Genomic DNA, 22887 nt, shown 5'->3' with positions numbered 1-22887 from the left:
ACGAAAGGCCATTCGTTTCCCTGACCTGGTGGGCCATTCCCAAAGTTAAGTATTGGCCTGTTAGTTGTAGGAAGTAGCTTAGAAGTAGAATTAACGTATAAGTATTTACTGTATATAATAAATGTGCGTTGATTTAACTCTTACTAAGCGGTGTGTTGGATTATTGATCATTACTCGGACTTGAACCACGTGGCGGTATCAGAAAGATACCTGGTGACTCAAGAGCAAAGGTGATAGAACAAGAGCAATTAAACTAAGGCTAAAACGAGCAACATTTGTCCTCTGCTCACTTTTAAAGGCTTCCCAATCCTCTGGCTTCCCACTAATCCTCGCTACTTCGTAAACTTTTTCTTTAGTTTTTATGCTGTCCTTGACATCCCTCATCAGCCATGGATGCCTTGTCCTCCACTTAGCATATATTCTGCTCCTTGGGATGAATTTCTGTTGTGCCTGCCTAATAACCCCCCAAAACTCCTGCCATTGCTGTTCCACTATCTTCCCTGCTAGGCTCCTTTTCCAATCAACTCCGGCTAGCTCCTCCCTCATGTCTTTGTAGTTACTTTTATTTCATTGTAATAAAATACGGTGAATAGCCTCCTGCACTGTAGGGATTTGAGAATCCCAAAATTATTGCACAGCACTTGGAAAACAGTGGCAGGATTGGGCAGAGTCAGCATGGATTTATGAAAGGGAAAATCATGCTTGACAAATCGACTGGAATTCAGCAAAATGAGGGAGATGTTGACGTGTAGCTGGGTTCGATTCCCGGGCAGGGCATGATGCTTTATTGTTGTCCAGCAAACCGTTCAATGAAGCTGAATCGCAGTTTCACAGAAAAGAGCTCTGCCAGAATCAGTTAAGTGAGATTTGTTGTTTCACATCAGAGCTTAAAAAGTCCAAGTGCAGCAGGTCGAGAACAAGTACAGATGCTGGAAGAGACGGAGAGATGTTGACGTCAGCCAAAATTTGGGTGGTAATGGGCCAGATGTTATTGCTCACCAGAGACAAGTATCTCCCAGATCTGGGTGCAAATCTCGGGCGTGGCATCAGGAAAATTTCTCACTCAAATTATTCAGTGCATTGAGGTCTCAGGAGCTGAATACAACGAAAGAAGCATAAGTCATTTAGGGATTATGTAAATGCTGCGCGGAGGTTAAGTGAGCGGGGTATAATCTACCTGCATGTTTCTGAGCCTGTGCTCGGTGTATTGGGAGGTTTGCTCCTGGTTGGACTGTCCCCGGGATGGGCAGTAACCCGCTAATTGAAGCTGCAGTCCCCGCGTTCTGCTGGCAGCGGGTGAATGGAGAGTTTGGGTAAAATCCTGCTGCTTGTCCCTCTCTCACCCACTGTGGAGCCGGGGAAGAAAGAATCTCATTCAAAACTTGTGGAAGTGTAAATGTCACAAGTTGTGTGATGACGAATTGTGTTAATGTTTAACAACAAATCGGAACGTGGAAGCTTTGCCTCATAGTTACAGATGAGTAAGTTCCTTGCTTATGCCCAGTCTGAAACAGGGGAGTAACCCGTGAAAGTGTACAAACTCAGCAATAGCATGATGGGAAAAATAGCCAACTTATGTAACCAAGTGTTAGACAGCTGTGTCAGCTAAGTGCCAAGTTCAGACCCTGACAAACTAGACAAAGCTAAGAATCCACATAATCGTATCATCCAAGGCCAGAAGAGGGAAAATAGTGCCTGACCTTAGTAAAACCTGATAACAAAGCCACGATCCAGGAATGTCCCAATAACACAACCTCCTCATGACCTAGGTCCATCTGCGTCAAGGCATCATGAGGGCAGAGGTGAAAAACAAAATAGGACCACGTCTTAAATCCTCTAAAGACAAAATACTGCAAATAAGCCGAGTCAGGGTCTTTCCATGACAACATGTTTGATCAGAAGTTATGACTGTATTGACATTTTTGAACAAGGTCTGTTTTTGTAAAATGATACAGCTTTTGTATAAATATTGAACGTTTTCTCCATGTCTTTGCGAGCTTGAGAAAGAATGAGCAGGTTTACCTTAACAGCTCTCTCTCTCTCTAACCTGTAGCCATCTGCATGCAGACTTTGGTCAATAAAGACAAAGTTAGTTTTATCGAAACCAAGATGTAAAGTTGTTTTTTTCACAGTCTTGAAGTAGGAAACATTTTAAAAGATGACAGTGGCACTGCGAGCCCTCACCAATACCCTGAGTGGCTTCCGTGGGGGACCGAACAAGTGATCGAGCACGAACCCGGAGAGCGGAGACGGACAGCGCAACAAGGTAAGCTTTAACCTTGGTCTCTCTCTCTCTCTCGGATCGGTGCTGTGACCCCTCGTCCCTGACGGATAACGCTGACTGGTGACGGTGTTCGAATCTAAATTTGACTGAGAGTAATGTTCTTAGGGTCTGGGACCCGGTTGTCGTTCAAAACCTAAGGTCAGGGACCCCCTGTTCTTGTTTTTTTTCCCAGGACAGGGATACACAGGCTTGGCTAGGTCAGGGACCAGATTTGGATTTTTGATTTTTAAATTTACAAGGCAGTTTTCCCCCATTTTTTTTCTTCTCTCTCTCTTTTAATTTTTTTCCCACTCCTTAAAAGTCATGGGCCAGTGCCTGGACAAAACGGAGGACAATTCTCCCTTGCTTTTTATGTGCACCATGTTCCCTGATAAGGAACGCAATTTACGCCTCTTGTCTTCAGCTTTAAATAAGAAATTCGGATCTGAAATTTGGCCACTAGGTGGTACCTGGAATTTAGAAAACTGCACCGCGGCAGAGACAGCCATTTGGTCTCGGAATGCCGGAGCCAAATGGAAGAAATTAATTACCAAATGGCAAAAAGAATCAGACAGACGACACAAACTGTCCTTGTTAATGAGTTGGAGGGACAATGCACGTAGGAGAGGGATTGCTGATTATAAAGACGGAGAAACCAAAGACTGGGAAACGTTGAAATTCGAATGTGAACTATGGGACAGGAAAGATCCTAAGAATCAAGGGGGGGATAATACTGCATCGGGTGGTAAGCAGGTCGGAATAGCCCATCAGATTAAAAATCAGGAGGATCCTCCCACTACCTCTGGCATGCCGTTGTTTCCCTATTTGATTGATACAGAGGAGGAGGAGGAATTAAATCCCACGGCCACCTCTTCCCACCTCCACGGTGCGGCAGCCCCGTTCTCACACTCCCCCTTGTAACAATCTTGCTGCCGATAATCTCCCTGCTCCTATTACTCCCATTGCAACACGCACTCACTCAAAAGCACCAACCACCTTCCTCGATCAGCCCGTTACCTCTGTTAATCAGGCTTTCCAAGAATTAACTATCAGTACAGCACCGGTAGAGGAGCCTTTTCCACCACCGCCTCCCCCTGCAAATTTTCCAATCCGACGTCTCGTTAACCCTCGAGCGACTGATGACGACGACCAATTTATTGAGACATGGCAGGCTTTTAAACCTCAGGAGCTCTGTTTGATCATGGCTCACTGTCCGCCACATAAAACGGACCCAGAGGGCTTTACTGAATATCTGAGGAGAACTGCGACTGTGTATGGTGCTACCCCTAGGGATCAGTATTCCCTTATTTTTTCATCCCTTCCCCCAGATTTAGGTGAGAAATGGAAACGAGAATTAGGGGATCATGGAACCACATGGGATGCGTTTAAAACCAACAATCCATCAGATGAGGCTCAACTCGCTTTAATGTTCCCAGCACTTAAGCGTGCTCTCCGTAAACCTGTAGATATCTCCAAAATTCTTGATTGTACACCCACTCCTAAGGAGGAGGGTCCTGAATTTTTTGACCGCTTTTGTGGAATTTACACTCTTTATTCCGGTGATGAGACTTTTAATGCGGGGTTGAAATCTCCCCAGTTCAATGCGCTGCTTATGCAGGTCGTGCCTGACCGCATAGCAACCAGTATTAAAACTAATAATATGGATTGGTCTGATAGCTCCAAATCCCACATGCGACGTGCTATCTCTTATTACTGGAGCAATGGCCGTGACCGCGAAGCTTTCAGAAGGGACCCTCCTACACCCAGAATAAAGTCGGAGTTTGTCCAGCGACCCCCTCGCAGGAACGCCCCACCATATGAACGTCACCAAGGCCCTCCCCGGCCTTGTCCTCCAACCCGAGACAGTGTCACTTGCTTTAATTGCAGACGGACGGGTCACTACGCTAGGGATTGCCCTGCTCCACGCAGAGACAGGGCACCCCCTCCACGGCGGTATGCTCCCTTCACTGACTCCCACCCCTATTGACTGGCCCGCTCCAATTTCCCGGTTCTCTCTGGCGACCACTCTGAGGAACCCACAGCTACAATTCACATTGAGGGTATTCCCGTCCCCTTCCTCATTGATACAGGGGCAACTGCTTCTACGTTGAATTTGACGTTAGTTAAACAGTATTGTTTTCCTCTCTCAGACGAATATGTGGAACTTTCTGGTTTTATGGGTGAGGGGGCTACATACCAACTCACGAAACCCCTTCTGGTTCAATTTAATGACCGTCAATGTTGTATTCCCTTCACTGTCACGCGTACCCTCGGTGTTAATCTTGCTGGCCGTGATCTGTTATGTCCCTTACAAGTTGAGATTGTTTGCGTTGACGACGGCGTCACGATCTCCACGGCTCCACAAGTCCAGCCTCGAAATTTACCCCTTTTCTTCACTCCCCAATGGTGGTCCGTTGATTTTGATCACTCCAATTTTTCACCTCCCTTGCATGTTCTTCATCCACACGTGACCCTTTGCTATGACCACACGGGGTGCTCGCCCGATTTGGAGACCATCTACCGGGACTCCCTCGGGTCCACGGTGGCGGTTACTTTCATCGCTCATGCTGAGGGAAAAGAGGGCTCTGCATTTCTTGTTGAAGTGCCCCTCGTATTCTGGAAACAGTCTGGACTAGTGGCACCTCACGTTACCCTCACTGTCAATGCAGGCTACAGTGCCAGGTCACTGGGCTTTCTGGTTGCTACCCTCCAAGGAAAATGTGATCCTTTTTATACTGGACGACAGACCTTCCCTGAAGGCACGTTACAGTATTTTTCACAGCCCTTTTGTGTTGATGGTACATTGAACCACCATCGGACCAACCGTTCCTCATCCCCAGAGATTCCTGCAGACTTATGGGCTGCGTCCAATCACAAAGTGGGTCTTACTAATGTGCCTCCAGTTCTCATTAAGGTTAAGTCCGGTGTGCCCCTGCCCTCCATTTCTCAGTACCCTATTCGCCCTGACGCTCAGGAAGGAATCTCCAGCATGATACAATCCTTCCTTCAACAGGGAATTTTGGTTCCGTGCCAATCGCCCTGTAACACTCCTATTCTTCCGGTTCCTAAGGTTGGGCGGCCGTCTGAATGGCGTTTGGTCCAGGACCTCCGCTGTATCAATCAAATCGTTGAACCCTTGCATCCCCTGGTCACTAACCCGGCTACAATCCTCAGTAATATCCCGCCTGAGGCAGCTGTCTTTACCCTTGTGGACTTACAACATGCCTTTTTTGCGATACCCCTTGCCGCTGAATCCCAGTATTTGTTTGCCTTCACATTCAGAGGGCACCAGTACACTTGGACTAGGCTACCGCAAGGTTTCATTCATTCACCGACACTCTTCTCACAGGCACTGCACTCCCAATTAGCTACTTTGACACCCCCGGGGGGATCTACTATTATACAGTATGTCGATGACTTACTCCTTGCTAGCCCTGACTTTGCTTCTAACGAACGCGACTCCATTTATCTGCTCACCCGTCTCCATTCCTGGGGATATGTAATACCACCTAATAAAGTACACAAAGGACAGAGGCAGGTTAAATTTCTGGGCGTTCTGATAAGCGCTACTGAACGTTCCCTTACGCAGGATCGTATTACTCCCATTTTGCAAACCACACTTCCTACCTCGCCAAAGCAGATGAGAGCCTTTTTAGGTTTAGTGAACTTTTGCAGACAATGGATTCCGAATGTTACTGCTCATACTAAGGAGCTTACTCCTTATTCCTCCCAGAATTCACCCCTTAAGTTTGAACTACCCGATTTAGCACAGCAATCTTTTGTTACTCTCAAGAACGCGCTGGCTTCCGCCCCGGCTCTAGGACGACCTCTTTATGACAGGCCCTTCCAGTTGTATGTTAATGTCCTTGACCTATGTGCCATGGGTGTCTTGACACAGGAACATGGTGACCAACGCCGTCCGGTTGCCTATTATTCTACTAAATTGGATCCAGTAGCTTGTGGTTTGCCCCCCTGCACTCAAATTCTCACTGCTGTACATGTGTTAGCTCAGGCAGCCTCTAATTTAACCCTTCATCAGCCCGTGCATGTGTATACCTCACACTCTGTTGTGGCTCTCCTTACATCTCAGCAGACCCAGCATCTGACACAGGCCCGCTTGAGCCGATATGAGGTCTCACTATTACAGAACACATATCTGTCTTTCCATTACTGTTCCACTTTAAATCCCACAGCATTCCTCGAACATCCCCCTGATGTACTTGTTGATCCACCACATGACTGTTTGCTTAGGAATCACTTCCTTACCGCAACTCGTCCCGATTTAACTGACCACCCTCTTGATAATCCTGATTTCACTTTTTATGTTGATGGCAGTTCTTCTATTTCCCAAATGGGTGTCCCGCAATCAGGGTATGCCATTGTTACAGACACTGACATTCTGGAAGCAGCTGCTTTCCAGATTCCAGTCTCGGCACAGAAAGCTGAGCTATTCGCCCTTACTAGAGCTTGTGTTCTGGCCAAAGACCAAAGTGCGAATGTGTACACAGACTCTAGGTACGCTTTTGGTGTCACCCACTATTTTGGCCGCCTCTGGCAGCAACGTGGATTCCTTACCTCTGCAGGCTCTCCCATTCTAAATGCTCTTTGGGTTAAAAATCTCCTCGTGGCTATCATTAAATGTGCTGCGCACACTTCCGGGTACACTCCTGTGCAATTAGGAAACGCCCGTGCTGATTCAGCCGCTAAGGCAGCATCTGCATCAGCCCCTATAATTGTTCCCGCAGGGGGTACACAGGCTTTAAATCAGCTACCTATTCTATCAGAAAAGGGCATGCCAGAGTTAGCTGAAATTCAAAGGTTACAGAGGGACGCCTCTGATTCTGAGCGCACACTATGGAAGTCAATGGGGTGTTCGCACTCGTTGACACAAAACCTCTGGCTTACCCCAGTAGGTCAAGTTTGTGTTCCAGATTCGTCATTGCCGATACTTATTGATTATTTGCATTCTTGTACACATCTTGGCAAGGAGGGAATGGTACAGCTACTTTTGAAAACTTGGTGGCACCCAGATCTGAATACAGCAGCACAAATGCGGCTGGATCGATGTCTTATTTGCATGAAAAATAATAAGGGTAAAGGCATTAAATGCCCTCCCGGAACAACCCCCTTGCCAGATGGTCCTTTTGCCTGCATACAGCTTGATTTTATTGAATTACCTAAAGTACAATGCTATAAATATTGTTTAGTGATCATTGATGTATTTAGTAAATAGATTGAAGCCTTCCCCACCACCAACTGTACTGCACATACGGTGGTAAAATTACTATTGACAGAAATTATTCCCCGATTTGGGATTCCCAGAATGCTGAGCTCAGACAATGGAACACATTTTGTGGCTCGAATCAATTATGAATTATGCGAAGCACTCAAAATTAAACAACAACTGCACTGCGCGTATCATCCACAGGCAGCAGGAATTGTAGAAAGAGCAAATGGGACCTTAAAAGAAAAATTATCTAAATTGACCGAAGAAACTGGATTAAATTGGCTAAAGATATTGCCTTTGGCACTGTTTCACATGAGGGTTACTCCACATTGGCGGTCCGGACTGTCAGCTGCAGAGATAGTCTACGGTCGGCCAATGAGGACTCCCTGGGATGCCCATGAAGAACCCCTAGAGGGAGTAGACCTCCACGTTATGGGAGATAAAATGCTGAGTTATTTGAAGCAATTAACATTTTCTTTAAAGTTTCTCCACTCGCAGGTAAAAGAGGCCCATCTCCCAGCAGCAGCCGGAACAAAGATCCCTCGATATCCAGTAGTCAAACCAGGAGACTACGTGCTGATAAAGAATTGGGACAGAGAGAAGTTAGGGCAACGCTGGAGCGGCCCTTTTCAAGTATTGCTGACTACACCGACTGCCGTTAAACTCGAAGGACGTTCAAGTTGGGTACACCTATCGGATTGTAAGAAGATTGGTTTCAGCCCCAACGAGGACGCAGAATGAGGATCTTCATTGTCACATTTGGACTATTTGGACTAATTGGTCTGAATGGCCATTCGACAGTAGGCGAACAAACTGACCAAGAGCTGCGTGCTAATAGCTTTCTATGTATGTCATATATTTATGCTGACAGATTGAATGTAAGTAACTGTTGGGTTTGTACCCGTATCCCCATCCATTCCAAGGAGGGGCTACCTCTCCAATCACTCCCATTCCACTTAGCAGAAACAGTTGAGTGGATACTGCGTCAAAACCGAACACAGGGGTTCGGTGGAGATATGAAAATTGGGAGATCGGCTGGCTATGGGATGACTAGATTTTTAGCCTGGTATCAACCTGGATATCCCCATGTTTCGAATCCCCCTGCCCTTACCATCCCATCGAGCACTGCGCAAGGATCCCTATGTTTTAGTAAATCAGGAGAAGGACCATCAATGGGGCAGAGTAGGTGTAACCTTACAACCGAATGGCAGGGACCGATACCAAACCCTCCAACAAGGGTATGTTTGTTCTTGATTGGTCCAGGGTGTGGAATAAAACATCAAATAGCTCATGGACGCATAATTCCCAGGTACCCTGGATGACAATGGCTGAGAATTTTACGGCCTGTAACGAAGTGTAAGACAGCTGTGTCAGCTAAGTGCCAAGTTCAGACCCTGACAAACTAGACAAAGCTAAGAATCCACATAATCGTATCATACAAGGCCAGAAGGGGGAAAATAGTGCCTGACCTTAGTAAAACCTGATAACAAAGCCATGATCCAGGAATGTCCCAATAACGCAACCTCCTCATGACCTAGGTCCATCTGCGTCAAGGCATCATGAGGGCAGAGGTGAAAAACAAAATAGGACCACGTCTTAAATCCTCTAAAGACAAAATACTGCAAATAAGCCGAGTCAGGGTCTTTCCATGACAACATGTTTGATCAGAAGTTATGACTGTATTGACATTTTTGAACAAGGTCTGTTTTTGTAAAATGATACAGCTTTTGTATAAATATTGAACGTTTTCTCCATGTCTTTGCGAGCTTGAGAAAGAATGAGCAGGTTTACCTTAACAGCTCTCTCTCTCTCTAACCTGTAGCCATCTGCGTGCAGACTTTGGTCAATAAAGACGAAGTTAGTTTTATCGAAACCAAGGTGTAAAGTTGTTTTTTTCACAGTCTTGAAGTAGGAAAAATTATAAAAGACGACAGTCAGCATGGATTTATGAAAGGGAAAATCATGCTTGACAAATCGACTGGAATTCAGCAAAATGAGGGAGATGTTGACGCGGAGCTGGGTTCAATTCCCGGGCAGGGCATGATGCTTTATTGTTGTCCAGCAAACCGTTCAACGAAGCTGAATCGCAGTTTCACAGAAAAGAGCTCTGCCAGAATCAGTGAAGTGAGATTTGTTGTTTCACATCAGAGCTGAAAAAGTCCAAGTGCAGCAGGTCGAGAACAAGTACAGATGCTGGAAGAGACGGAGAGATGTTGACGTCAGCCAAAATTTGGGTGGCAATGGGCCAGATGTTATTGCTCACCAGAGACAAGTATCTCCCAGGTTTGGGTGCAAATCTCGGGCGTGGCATCAGGAAAATTTCTCACTCAAATTATTCAGTGCATTGAGGTCTCAGGAGCTGAATACAACGAAAGAAGCATAAGTCATTTAGGGATTATGTAAATGCTGCGCGGAGGTTAAGTGAGCGGGGTATAATCTACCTGCATGTTTCTGAGCCTGTGCTCGGTGTATTGGGAGGTTTGCTCCTGGTTGGACTGTCCCCGGGATGGGCAGTAACCCGCTAATTGAAGCTGCAGTCCCCGCGTTCTGCTGGCAGCGGGTGAATGGAGAGTTTGGGTAAAATCCTGCTGCTTGTCCCTCTCTCACCCACTGTGGAGCCGGGGAAGAAAGAATCTCATTCAAAACTTGTGGAAGTATAAATGTCACACGGCTGTGAGATGACGTGTGTTAATGTTTAACAACAAATCGGAACGTGGAAGCTTTGCCTCATAGTTACAGATGAGTAAGTTTCTTGCTTATGCCCAGTATGAAACAGGGGAGTTTGTGTATGTTAAGCAAACGTGATAGTTTCACGTCAGAAAAAGATCAACAAAAATTCTAATATTGATCAAAACTTAATTGCGGAAAGGACTAACTGTCAATGTTTTGATAAATTGAAATGAGTTATTTGGAATTACTAATGAATGTCCGCCGGATAAGTTTCACAGCAGCCACAGTGATAAGGTTGGTGGGTTTAGGAAATTGGAAGTGACACATGAGCAGCTTTTGGGACTATTTCACCTCACTGTCGATTTCATGTTACAGCGAACAACAATCGGTGTTGTGATTGGCTGAAGATGTCACTTGTGTTCATTTTAAACATGTAATTTTGTATACTTCTAATGAAAACTCGGAAATCAAAACAAAAGGTGAATGATATACTGTAAACCCGGGTTAAACTTTTCCGTGTCAGTTTCCCTGGTGGTCTAGTGGTTAGGATTCGGCGCTTTTACCGCCGCGGGTTCGATTCCCGGTCAGGGAATGATGAATTATTGTTGTCCAGCAAAATGTTCAATGAAGCTGAATCGCAGTTTCACAGAAAGGAGCTCTGCCAGAATCAGTTCAGTGACATTTATTGTTTCACATCAGAGCTGAAAAAGTCACGAGTGCAGCAGGTGGAGAACAAATACAGAGGCAGGAAGAAACGGTCAGTGATTGGCTGCAATGCAAGTGAGAGAGCTGTTGACGCAAGCGCAAATCTGCGTGGTATTGGGCCAGATGTGATTGCTCTCACAGACAGAAATATCTCCCCGATCTCGGTGCAAATCTCCAATGTGATGACAAGAAAACTTCTCACTGAAATTATTCAGTCCATTGAGGTCACAGGATCTGAATACACCTAAAGAAGCTCAAAGGATGTTCCACTGACTGAGGGATTGTGTAAATGCTGCTCGGAGGTTAAGTGAGCGGGGTATAATCTACCTGCATGTTTCTGAGCCTGTGCTCGGTGTATTGGGAGCTTTGCTCCTGGTTACAGTGTCCCCGGGATGGGCAGTTAGCCGCTGATTGAAGCTGCAGTCCCCGCGTTCTGCTGGCAGCGGGTGAATGGAGAATTAGGGTAAAATCCTGCTGCTTGTCCCTCTCTCACCCACTGTGGAGCCGGGGAAGAGAGAAACACATTCCAAACTTGTAAAAGTGTAAATGTCACAAGGCTGTGAGATGACATGTTGTGTTAATGTTTAACAACAAATCGGAACGAGGAAGCTTTGCCTCATAATTACAGATGAGTAAGTTTTAATGTTCCTGCCCTGTCTGAAACAGGGGAGTTTGTTTATGTTCAGCAAACGTGGTAGTTTCACTTCAGAAAAAGATCAACATAAACTGGAAACTTCAAATTTTGATCAAAACTTAATTGCGACAAAAAATGTTTTTAACAATTGAAATGAGTTATTTCTATTTACTGATGAATGTCTGCTGGATGTTGCGTTGTAAGTTTCACAGGAGCGACAGTGATCAAGTTGGTGGGTTTTGGAAATTGGAAGTTAGACATGAGCAGCTTGTTGGGCTATTTCACCTCACTGTCGATTTCGTGTTCCAGCGAACAACAATTGGTGTTGTGATTGGCTGAAGATGTCACTTCTGTTCATTATAAACATGTAATTTTGTATATTTCTAATTAAAACTGGGAAATAAGAATGAAAGGCGAATGCTGTCAGACGGGTTAAAACCCTGTTTGTCAGTTTCCCTGGTGGTCTAGTGGTTAGGATTCGGCGCTCTCACCGCCGCGGCCCGGGTTCAATTCCCGGTCAGGGAATGATGAATTATTGTTGTCCACCAAACCGTTCAACGAAGCTGAATCGCAGTTTCGCAGGAAAGAGGTCTGCCAGAATCAGTTCAGTGACATTTGTTGCTTCACATCAGAGCTGAAAAAGTCAGGTCGAGAACAAATACAGAGGCAGGAAGAAACGGACAGTGATTGGCTGCAAGTGAGAGAAATGTTGACGCAAGCGCAAATCTGCGTGTTATTGGGCCAGATTTTGTTGCACACACCGACACAATTATCCTCCAGATCAGGGTCCGAATCTCGGGCGTGATGACAAGAAAACTTCGAACTGAAATAATCCAGTCCATTGAGGCCACAGGAGCTGAATACAACAGAAGAAGCTCAAAGGAAGGGCCACTCACTGAGGGATTGTGTCAATGCTGCTCGGAGGTTAAGTGAGCGGGGTATAATGTACCTGCATGTTTCTGAGCCTGTGCTCCGGGTTGGAGTTTACCCGGGATGGGCAGTAATCCGCTGATTGAAGCTGCAGTCCCCGCGTTCTGCTGGCAGCAAGTGAATGGAGAGTTCGGGTAAAATCCTGCTGCTTGTCCCTCTCTCACCCACTGTGGAGCCAGGTGGAGAACAAATACAGAGGCAGGAAGAAACGGTCAGTGATTGGCTGCAAGGTGAGAGAGATGCTGACGCAAGCGAAAATCTGGCTGGTATTCGGCCAGATTTTGTTTGAATTTGGTAAATGCCATTGTTTGGTGGAAGTTGCTTCCTGGGTCACACCAGAGGTTGAACTGTGTAAATTCAGGATCACTTCAATACAGAGCATCCCACACACACAGTGAGTCTCCGGGGACGCTGCCTCAGCCCAGAGTTTTCCACACACACAGTGACTGTCCCGGGACGCTGCCTCAGCCCAGAGTGTCCCACACATACAGTGAGTGTCCCGTGACATCCCAGCGCGTCCCACACACACAGTGAGTGTTCCGGGACGCTGCCAAAGACATGACGGCGATCCGGCAGCGGGAGCTTCGAGAAGCAACAAAGAGCCAATTGACAAATGTGGCCCCGCACAATCAAGCTCCCTCCAGTTCCCCACCATCACCAGTGCGGACTGCCTGTCTGGGATTGCCTGTCTGGGTCTGCCTGTCTGGGACTGCCTGTGTGGGACTGCCTGTCTGGTTCTGCCTGCCTGGGTCTGCCTGTCTGTGCCTGCCTGTCTGGGTCTGCCTGTCTGGGACTGCCTGGCTGGGACTGCCTGTCTGGGTCTGCCTGTCTGGTTCTGCCTGCCTGGCTCTGCCTGTCTGGGTCTGCCTGTCTGGGACTGCCTGTCTGGGTGTGCCTCTCTGGGTGTGCGTGTGTGGGAGTGCCTGTCTGGGTGTGCCTCTCTGGGTGTGCGTGTGTGGGAGTGCCTGTCTGGGCCTGCCTGTCTGGTTCTGCCTGCCTGGCTCTGCCTGTCTGGGACTGCCTGTCTGGGACTGCCTGTCTGGGTGTGCCTCGAATACTAGCAGAGTGTGCAATGGATTGGACGTGAATTCATCTTTTTCTTCGCTAAATTGCTCTGCTCTTATGAATATGGACACAGCTTGGCTACACAAGGTTACAAGTGTGCCTGGGCGTTTTTTGAGGAAAGAGCAATGCACTGGGCAGTCCACATTCTCGTTATAATAATAATCTTTCCTCCTGTCACAAGTCGGCTTACATTAACACTACAGTGAAGTTACTGTGAGAATACATTGAGGGCTCAACGTTAGCATTCAATCCACACCCAGAGAGATATCGAGGCCCCCACATTACACAGAATTGTTTTCTGTTCAATGGCAGCTGAGTGGTCAGAATCTCTCTCCTGCATTTTGCACGGACACCGCAGAATGTCAAAATATTTATTCGATGGGGAAGAGAATTGGCAACTAACTGAAAAGAGGTTAAAATCTGATTTGTGCGGTGATCAGGCTTGTATATTTCTAAAATCGTTCAGAGGATAAACGACACAAAATATGACAATGTAACTGGGATTGGATAATATTTATACGTGGACGATAACGGTGAATTATTACAGCATTGGACTGTTGGCATTATTTAAATATTTTCCGGATCAGAATGAATGGATATTTCACCCCATTCCTTAACTCGTCTCGGAATTTACTCTGTGTCCCAGCATAAATAAACGGGTTGCTGCAGTAACTGAGCACCTGCAAGATAATTCCGCTTTCCTCCAGAATATAATTTGATTCCTCGAAGTTGGAGCCAGAGAAATAAGTAGTTCCCGCAATCCTAACGTAGAGGAAGGCAATCACAGTTAACACATAGGACAGGATGAAGCTGCCCGAGATGGCGACCAGTAAAACAATGGACTTTCTCCGCTTCTCCATCTCCGGGTCACTCTCATTCTCTCCATTGTTCTGGCTCCTGAGTCTCCTGCGGGCTCTGTTGGCCACTCGGATGTTTCTGATGGTCAGAGCATTGAGCAATATAATCAGAATGAATGAGAGCCAAGTGGAAATGCGGATTATCCAGTCATATGCGATCCATACTGGTGATGTATAAAACATGACCTTTACATTGCAGAACCAGGGCACGTCATTAATTATGTACAACGGTTTATAAATCAAATACAGGAAAGAAGATGCAAAAAAGCAACATATACAAATTGCCACGATGGCAACTGCCGCTGTCTTCGCTCTGCAATATTTTGTTTTCAGATTTTGGCAACAAATTGCCACGTATCTGTCAAAGGTGAAAGCCACTGTTAGCCATATAGAAACTCCAAACACTGTGCAGTTTAGGACAGCCCGGCAACGACATACGTGTGTGATGGACAGGAAAGTGAATGGGAAATAAATGCCAGCAATCCGGTTTAGTATTACAGAGCTAACAATGACTGTGAAGTCTGACACTGCCATAGACACCAAGTAGCAGGTGATACATCGGGAGAAGCCACATCTTCCTCGGGACAGGATCACGATCGCTGCCAAGTTTGCTGCAACAATTAGGAAATAAAGAGAGACAGATGGAGACGTAGAATGTGTGCCGGTGAGATTACGACAGCAGCTAAATTACACTTACATCCAAAGAAAAATCATAATTCTAGTTATGGGGTCCATGGTGCTGTGAGGCAGCAATGATAACCACCGTGCCGCCCTAATAATATATGCAATAACAGAGCCCAAAAATAAATTAATAACAACACTTGTTTTTAAAATGTGTTATATCCGGCTCGGACTTGAAGCGATCTCTTCATGTGAATGAATTGAAAACCATTGGTAAACTCGTCAATCACATTGTTTGACAAAATTCTCAAGCTGAGAGCAGCGAAGGGGCAATTATTGATTTAGGATTTTGAGTGCTGATGTTGTCTAAACCCACTGTTAACTCAGAGATCTTCTCCTCGTAGCTTTTTGGTGTCAACATGAGCAAGAAGAAGTGACAGATGATAAAGGGTCATTCGGAACAAGATGCCCGCAATGACCATAAGACCATAAGACATAGTAGCAGAATTAGGCCATTCGGCCCATCGAGTCTGCTCCGCCGTTCAAGCATGGCTGATATTTTTCTCATCCCCATTCTCCTATCTTCTACCCATAACCCCTGAACCCCTTATTAATCAAGAACCTATCTATCTCTGTCTTAAAGACACTCAGTGATTTGGCCTCCACAGCCTTCTGCGGCAAAGAGTTCCACAGATTCACCACCCTATGGCTGACGAAATTCCTCCTCATCTCTGTTTTAAAGGATTGTCCCTTTAGTCTGAGATTGTGTCCTCTGCTTCTAGTTTTTCCTACAAGTGGAAACACCATCTCCACGTCCACTCTATCCAGGCCTCGTAGTATCTGTACGTTTCAATAAGATGCACCCTCATCCTTCTAAACTCCAACGAGTACAGACCCAGGCTCCTCGATCATTCCTCATACGAGCAGCTCTTCATGCCAGGGATCATTCTTGTGATCCCCCTCTGGACCCTTTCCAAGGACAGCATATCCTTCCTTAAATATGGGGCCCAAAACTGCTCACAATACTCCAAATAGGGTCTGACCAGAGCCTTATATAGCCTCAGAAGAACATCCCTGGGCTTGTATTATAGCTGTCTCAACATGAATGCTAACATTGCATTTGCCTTCCTAACTGCCGACTGAACCTGCATGTTAACCTTAAGAGAATCGTGAACAAGGACTCCCAAGTCCCCTTGTGCTTCTGATTTCCTAAGCATCTCCCCATTCGGAAAATAGCTTATGCCTCCATTTCTCCTTCCAAAGTGCATAACCTCACACTTTTCCACATTGTATTCCATCTGCCACTTCTTTGCCCACTTTCCTAACCTGTCCAAGTCCTTCTGCAGCCCGCCTGCTTCCTCAATACTACCTATCCCTCTACAGATCTTTGTATCGTCTGAAAAATTAGCAACAGTGCTTTCAGTTCCTTCTTCCAGATCATTAATGTATATTGTGGAAAGTTGTGGTCCCAGCACCGACCCCTGAAGCACACCACTAGTCACTGGCTGCCATCCTTAAAAAGACCCCTTTTTCCACACTCTCTGCCTTCTGCCAGTCACCCAATGATGGAAAGGGTCCAGAGGTGGTTCACAAGAAGGATCCTTGGAATGAAGAGCTTGTTGCATGAGGAACGGTTGAGGACTATGGGTCTGTATTCGTTGGAGTTTAGAAGGATGAGTGGGGACCTTATTGAAACTTACAGGATACTGCAAGGCCTGGATAGAGTGGGCATGGAGAAGATGTTTCCACTTGGAGGAAAAACTAGAACCAGAGGACACAATCTCAGACTAAAGGGACGATTCTTAAAAACAGAGGTGAGGTTGAATTTCTTCAGCCAGTGGGTGGTGAATCTGTGAAACTCTTTGCCACAGAAGGTTGTGGAGGTCAAATCACTGAGTGTCTTTAAGACATAGATTGATAGGTTGTTGATTAATTTAAAAAAATATTTTTTTTTAAGTGTACTCAATTCATTGTTTCCAATTAAGCGGCAACTTAATGTGTCCAATCCATCTACTCTGCACATCTTTGGGTTGTGGGGGCGAAACCCACACAAACACAGGGAGAATGTGCAAACTCCACATGGACAGTGACCCAGAGCTGGGATCAAACTTGGGACATCGGCGCCATGAGGCAGCAATGTTAACCACTGCGCCACGGTGCTGCCCAGGTTCTTAATAAGGGTATCAAGGGTTATGGGGAGAAGGCAGGAGAATGGGGATGAGAAAAATATTAGCCATGATTGAATGGCGGAGTAGACTCGATGGGCCGAGTGGCCTAATTCTGCTCCTATGTCTTATGGTCTTATGCCTTATTAGTGCAGCTGCTGCCAGACTTTACAGATGTTCGCACACGGCTGCAATGTAAAATAGACAGAGTGACAGACTGCTCCAATTACATCCCTTCATTAACTATAACAGAATAATAAACGTTGGGTTGGAATGATGAAAACGGGACGTGTGCGCGGCTTCAAGCCGATAATGCCGAGTTAGTGGTTTAATGGATGATTGACCAGAGCCCTAATGGGAATCATGGTCAGGTTCTCCCCCGCGATTATTTACTCAGTGCCAGTGATGAGATGGCAGCACAGCCCCTTTTACAAATAACTCTGAAACTGTGCACCCAGCTTCATTCAAACATCTGTATATTAATTCGGAGCATTTCCAGTTATGTCCAGCTGGTTTCAATGTGAGAAGTTCGAGTTCTGCGCCGTTACATTCATAGAAACAAAGAAAAAATAGGAGCAGGAGGAGGAGGCCATTCGTCCCTTCAAGCCCACTCCACCATTCAGTATGATCATGGTTCATCATCCAACTCAGGAGCCTAATCCCTCCTTCCGCCATATTTCCTTTGGTCCCTTCGCCCTAAGCGTTATATATAACTGCTTCTCGAAGCCACACAATGTTTTGGACTCAATTGCGGTAACGAATTCCACAGGCTTGCCATTCTTTCTGTGGAGAAATTTCTCCTCATCTCTGTCCTAAATGGACAGCCCGGTATCCTCAGATCCCTGGTTCTGGACTACCATCATGAGGAACATCTTCCCTGCATCTACCCTGTCCAGTCCTGTTAGAATTTTACAGGTTTTTATGTGATCCCCCCTTATTCTTCTGTACTCCAGCGAATACAATCCTAACCGATTCAATCTCTCCTCGTACGTCAGTCCTGTCATCCCAGGAATCAGTCTGGTAAACCTTCGCTGCACTCCCTCTATAGCAAGAAGATCCTACCTCAGATAAGGAGACCAAAACTGCAAACAATATTCTAGATGTTGCCTACCAAGGTATAATTGCAGCAACACATCCCTGCTCCAGTACTCGATTCCTCTCACTCTGAAGGCCAGCATACCATTTGGCTTCTTTAATGCCTGCTGTACCTGCATGCTTACCTTCAGTGACTGGTGTATGAGGACACCCAGGTCTCATTGCACATTCCCCTCTTCTAATTTATGGCCATTCAAATAATAATCTGCCTTCTTGTTTTACAACCAAAGTGGATAATCTCGCAGATATCCCAATTATACTGCATCTGCCATTCATTTACCCACTCACTCAACTTGTACAATTCACACTAAAGGATCTCTGCATTCTCCTCACAGCTCACCCTCCCACTCAACTTAGTGTCATCTGTAAATTTAGAAATATGACATTTTTTTTCCTTCATCTAAATCATCAATATATATTGTGAATAATCGCCCAGGTCAGAAAGGTTACACTGAGCCCAGTTCTACACGACAGCGTGCATTATAGAGAGTCCCAAGTCATTGCCATTACATTCAGTGTTGAGAGGTCCAGTTACAGACGGACACATTGAGGAAGATCACGTTTAAATAACCGACATAGGCGGTCCAGTTCACCATGGTTACTTTCACTTAACTGCCCAGTACAGAATCAATGAAGTGTTACTGCACAGAAGGAGGCCAATTGATCCATGGTGTCTGAACCGGCTCTCCAAATGAGAATCATGATTTAGGGCAATTCCCCTGCCTTTTAACCGCCCCCTACACATTGTTGTACATTCCCGCAGAAACGTGGCAGCCTCCACTGTGTCTGAGCTAATTCCACATCAGAAAGAAAGTCCTGAACATGTCCAGTTAATTGTGGTTAACTTGAGCTTGGGAGGAAAGTTCAGCAAAGATCCATGTTCAGAAATCAGGTTAGTCCAGAGCCCCAGGGGGTGGACATCAGTGTGAGCGGATCCAATTCAGTGATAAGAAATCAGTGTGTCGATATCTATTTTAGTTTTATTAACGCGCACCACGCCCATTATAATAACAGGTAACGGAGAAGAGGAAGCTTTTTTTCTCTATAATTTACACAGTTTGCCAATCTGCGGAGTGGGGGAGATTACATCCCCAAATATTAAATTGCTGTTTGGAATAACCTCTGGTTGCCTTCCTTATGGCCTGAGCACATAGATATTCATAATTTCCCTGAAGAAAAACTGCTCTTTATGGGTTTTACTAGTCGTTGCCGTCGGCCAGGTTAAATTACTTTGCTGAAGCCGGGTAGAGGCACAGAAATTAAACCGGGGGCTGCTGCGCTTTATCTTTTCATTCTGAACTCCTTCATTGGTGCATATTTATTAATAATCTGGCTAAAAGGGACTTGAAAAAGGGACATTCATCTGGTGCAGAAGGAATTACATTAATTCTCTACCAATTTAACTGAGCTAAATCGTGGAAACAACCCCTGTTCATTAAAATGTCTAAAACTGCGTTTGGTTAAACTCAATGGCGACACTTTACTGAACTTATACCTCAACACAGAGGATAAAGCAGTTGGCGTTCATCCTTCCTGGACACTATACCCGTGTTTCAATGGAGCATCAGTGAGAATCATCCAGAAGTGCTGAATTGATAAGTATGTACCTGTCAGGCAGGGAGGAAGTGGTCGAGTGAGGGAACCGTGATTTACTAAAGCAGTCGAAACACTTGCCAAGAGGAAGGTGACTTATGTAAAGATGAGACATGAAGGTTCAGTTAGGGCGCTCGAGAGTTACAAGTTAGCTAGGAAGGACCTAAAGAGAGAGCTAAGAAGAGCCAGGAGGGGACATGAGAAGTCTTTGGCAGGTAGGATCAAGGATAACCCTAAAGCTTTCTATAAATATGTCAGGAATAAACGAATGACTAGGGTAAGAGTAGGGCCAGTCAAGGACAGTAGTGGGAAGTTGTGCTTGGAGTCCGAGGAGATAGGAGAGGTGCCAAATGAATATTTTTCGTCAATATTCACACAGGAAAAAGACAATGTTGTCGAGGATAATACTGAGATTCAGGCTACTAGACTAGAAGGGCTTGAGGTTCATAAGGAGGAGGTGTTAGCAATTCTGCAAAGTGTGAAAATAGATAAGTCCCCTGGGCCGGATGGGATTTATCCTAGGATTCTCTGGGAAGCGAGGGAGGAGATTGCTGGGCCTTTGGCTTTCATCTTTAAGTCATCTCTGTCTACAGGAATAGTGCCAGAAGACTGGAGGATAGCAAATGTTGTCCCCCTTGTTCAAGAAGGGGAGTAGAGATAACCCCAGTAACTGTAGACCAGTGAGCCTTACTTCTGTTGTGGGAAAAATCTTGGAAAGGTTTAGAAGAGATAGGATGTATAATCATCTGGAAAGGAATAATTTGATTAGAGATAGTCAACGCGGTTTTTTGAAGGGTAGGCCGTGCCTCACAAACCTTATAGAGTTCTTTGAGAAGGTGGCCAAACAGGTGGATGAGGGTAAAGCAGTTGATGTGGTGTATATGGATTTCAGTAAAGCGTTTGATAAGGTTCCTCATGGTAGGCTACTGCAGAAAATATGGAGGCATGGGATTCAGGGTGATTTAGCAGTTTGGATCAGAAATTGGCTAGCTGGAAGAAGACAAAGGGGTGGTGGTTGATGGGAAATGTTCAGACTGGAGTCCAGTTACTAGTGGTGTACCACAAGAATCTGTTTTGGGGCCACTGCTGTTTGTCATTTTTATAAATGACCTGGAGGATTGTAGAAGGGTGGGTGAGTAAATTTGCAGATGACACTAAAGTTGGTGGAGTTGTGGACAGTGCGGAAGGATGTTACAAGTTACAGAGGGGCATAGATAAGTTGCAGCGCTGGGCTGAGAGGTGGCAAATGGAGTTTAATGCAGAAAAGTGTGAGGTGATTCATTTTGGAAGGAATAACAGGAAGACTGAGTACTGGGCTAATGGTAAGATTCTTGGCAGTGTGGATGAGCAGAGAGATCTCGGTGTCCATGTACATAGATCCCTGAAAGTTGCCACCCAGGTTGAGAAGGTTGTTAAGAAGGTGTACGGTGTGTTAGCTTTGATTGGTAGAGGGATTGCGTTTAGGAGCCATGAGGTCATGTTGCAGCTATACAACACTCTGGTGTGGCCGCATTTGGAGTATTGCGTGCAATTCTGGTCGCCGCATTATAGGAAGGATGTGGAAGCATTGGAAAGGGTGCAGAGGAGATTTACCAGAATGTTGCCTGGTATGGAGGGAAGATCTTATGAGGAAAGGCTGAGGGACTTGAGGCTGTTTTCGTTAGAGAGAAGAAGGTTAAGAGGTGACTTAATTGAGGCATACAAGATGATCAGAGGATTGGATAGGGTGGACAGTGAGAGCCTTTTTCCTTGGATGGTGATGTCTAGCACGAGGGGACATACCTTTAAATTGAGGGGAGATAGATATAAGACAGATGTCAGAGGTAGGTTCTTTACTCAGAGAGTAGTAAGGGCGTGGAATGCCCTGCCTGCAACAGCAGTGGACTCGCCAACACTAAGGACATTCAAATGGTCATTGGATAGACATATGGACGATAAGGGAATAGTGTAGATGGGCTTTAGAGTGGTTTCACAGGTCGGCGCAACATCGAGGGCCGAAGGGCCTGTACTGCGCTGTAATGTTCTATGTTCTATTAACGCCATGTCTGCGATATATTCTGGGATATGTTTTAATTTGACAAAAACGATGCAAAGATTCCAACTGGCCCATGACATTGGGTCAGTATCTTTACCACTGTCCCAGTTTCAATCTTCTCCGAATACAGTAACCCTGAAGCGGAAGGAGGGGACGGAACAATGGCAATGTGTTTAGGAAGCTGCAGATAACATGAATAAATCGGGATTGTCCGGCCCCGCCCGCCCGCCCGGCCACCGGGAACTCCCACCCAAGGTCAATGGACCTTAACGTGGTCCCCGTCCCGCCCAGGGCGATCTTGCAGCCGCCGGGCGGGGGACGCAGAAGAATCCAAATAGATAAGATGTAATGGGAAATCAGAACTCTTCACATGAAAATCACTGATAGCATCGATATTATTTCATTGATCCGTGATCCTGTCACCTTTGCAGAAAGACGCCCTGCCGGAATGTGCCCTGTTATTATTGATGCACTGCACTCTGAGCAGGAACTCTGTTGTGTAGTTGCTGTTTGAAATGAAGACATTTTCCACTGGCTGAGAGAAATAACACCAGGCATGGGGGCTTCACGCAATGTAGACAAAGTTATAAAGATGAAAACAGTCCGAGAGATTTTGTAGCAACAGAAAATAAAATCACTTTTTATCAATCACCAATTTAGAAATCCAATAACAGCGAAATGCGGGCGATTATAAACTGATGTAGAGACTGTTAGAGACGGATGACATGAGCTCTGAGCTCGGGGAGTTCCAGCAAAGAATAACATCACCCATTCAAGGACATCGATAAAACTGCCAACATGTCTCAACATTAGAGGGTAATAGGATTGCTTTAATGAATCAATTCATTCAATTCAGCCGTGTTTATTCAGCAGTTAAATCCTCTCACACAATGCCTTATCTGTGGGAATCACACCGTCACTGACAAAGTCACTAACAGAAAATCTCCATCTGTCCCCTGACAACAGTTTGGTATTTCACTCCAAGAGCATCAATCAGACAATACACCTTCATGCACATTGTCATAAC

General features: G+C 45.7%; 1 non-coding gene across 1 annotated transcript; it reads left to right on the top strand.

Annotated features, from left to right (window-relative positions):
- The first annotated feature begins 11952 nt into the window (after positions 1-11952).
- Positions 11953-12024, top strand: trnae-cuc (transfer RNA glutamic acid (anticodon CUC)). The gene has a single exon. It is a non-coding gene; the product is annotated as a tRNA-Glu (tRNA).
- The last annotated feature ends 10863 nt before the right edge of the window (positions 12025-22887 follow it).

The sequence above is a fragment of the Scyliorhinus torazame genome, chromosome 5, assembly GCF_047496885.1.
Source record: "Scyliorhinus torazame isolate Kashiwa2021f chromosome 5, sScyTor2.1, whole genome shotgun sequence".
NCBI classification, from domain to species: domain Eukaryota; kingdom Metazoa; phylum Chordata; class Chondrichthyes; order Carcharhiniformes; family Scyliorhinidae; genus Scyliorhinus; species Scyliorhinus torazame.
This window is presented reverse-complemented; position numbering and strand designations above follow the sequence as displayed.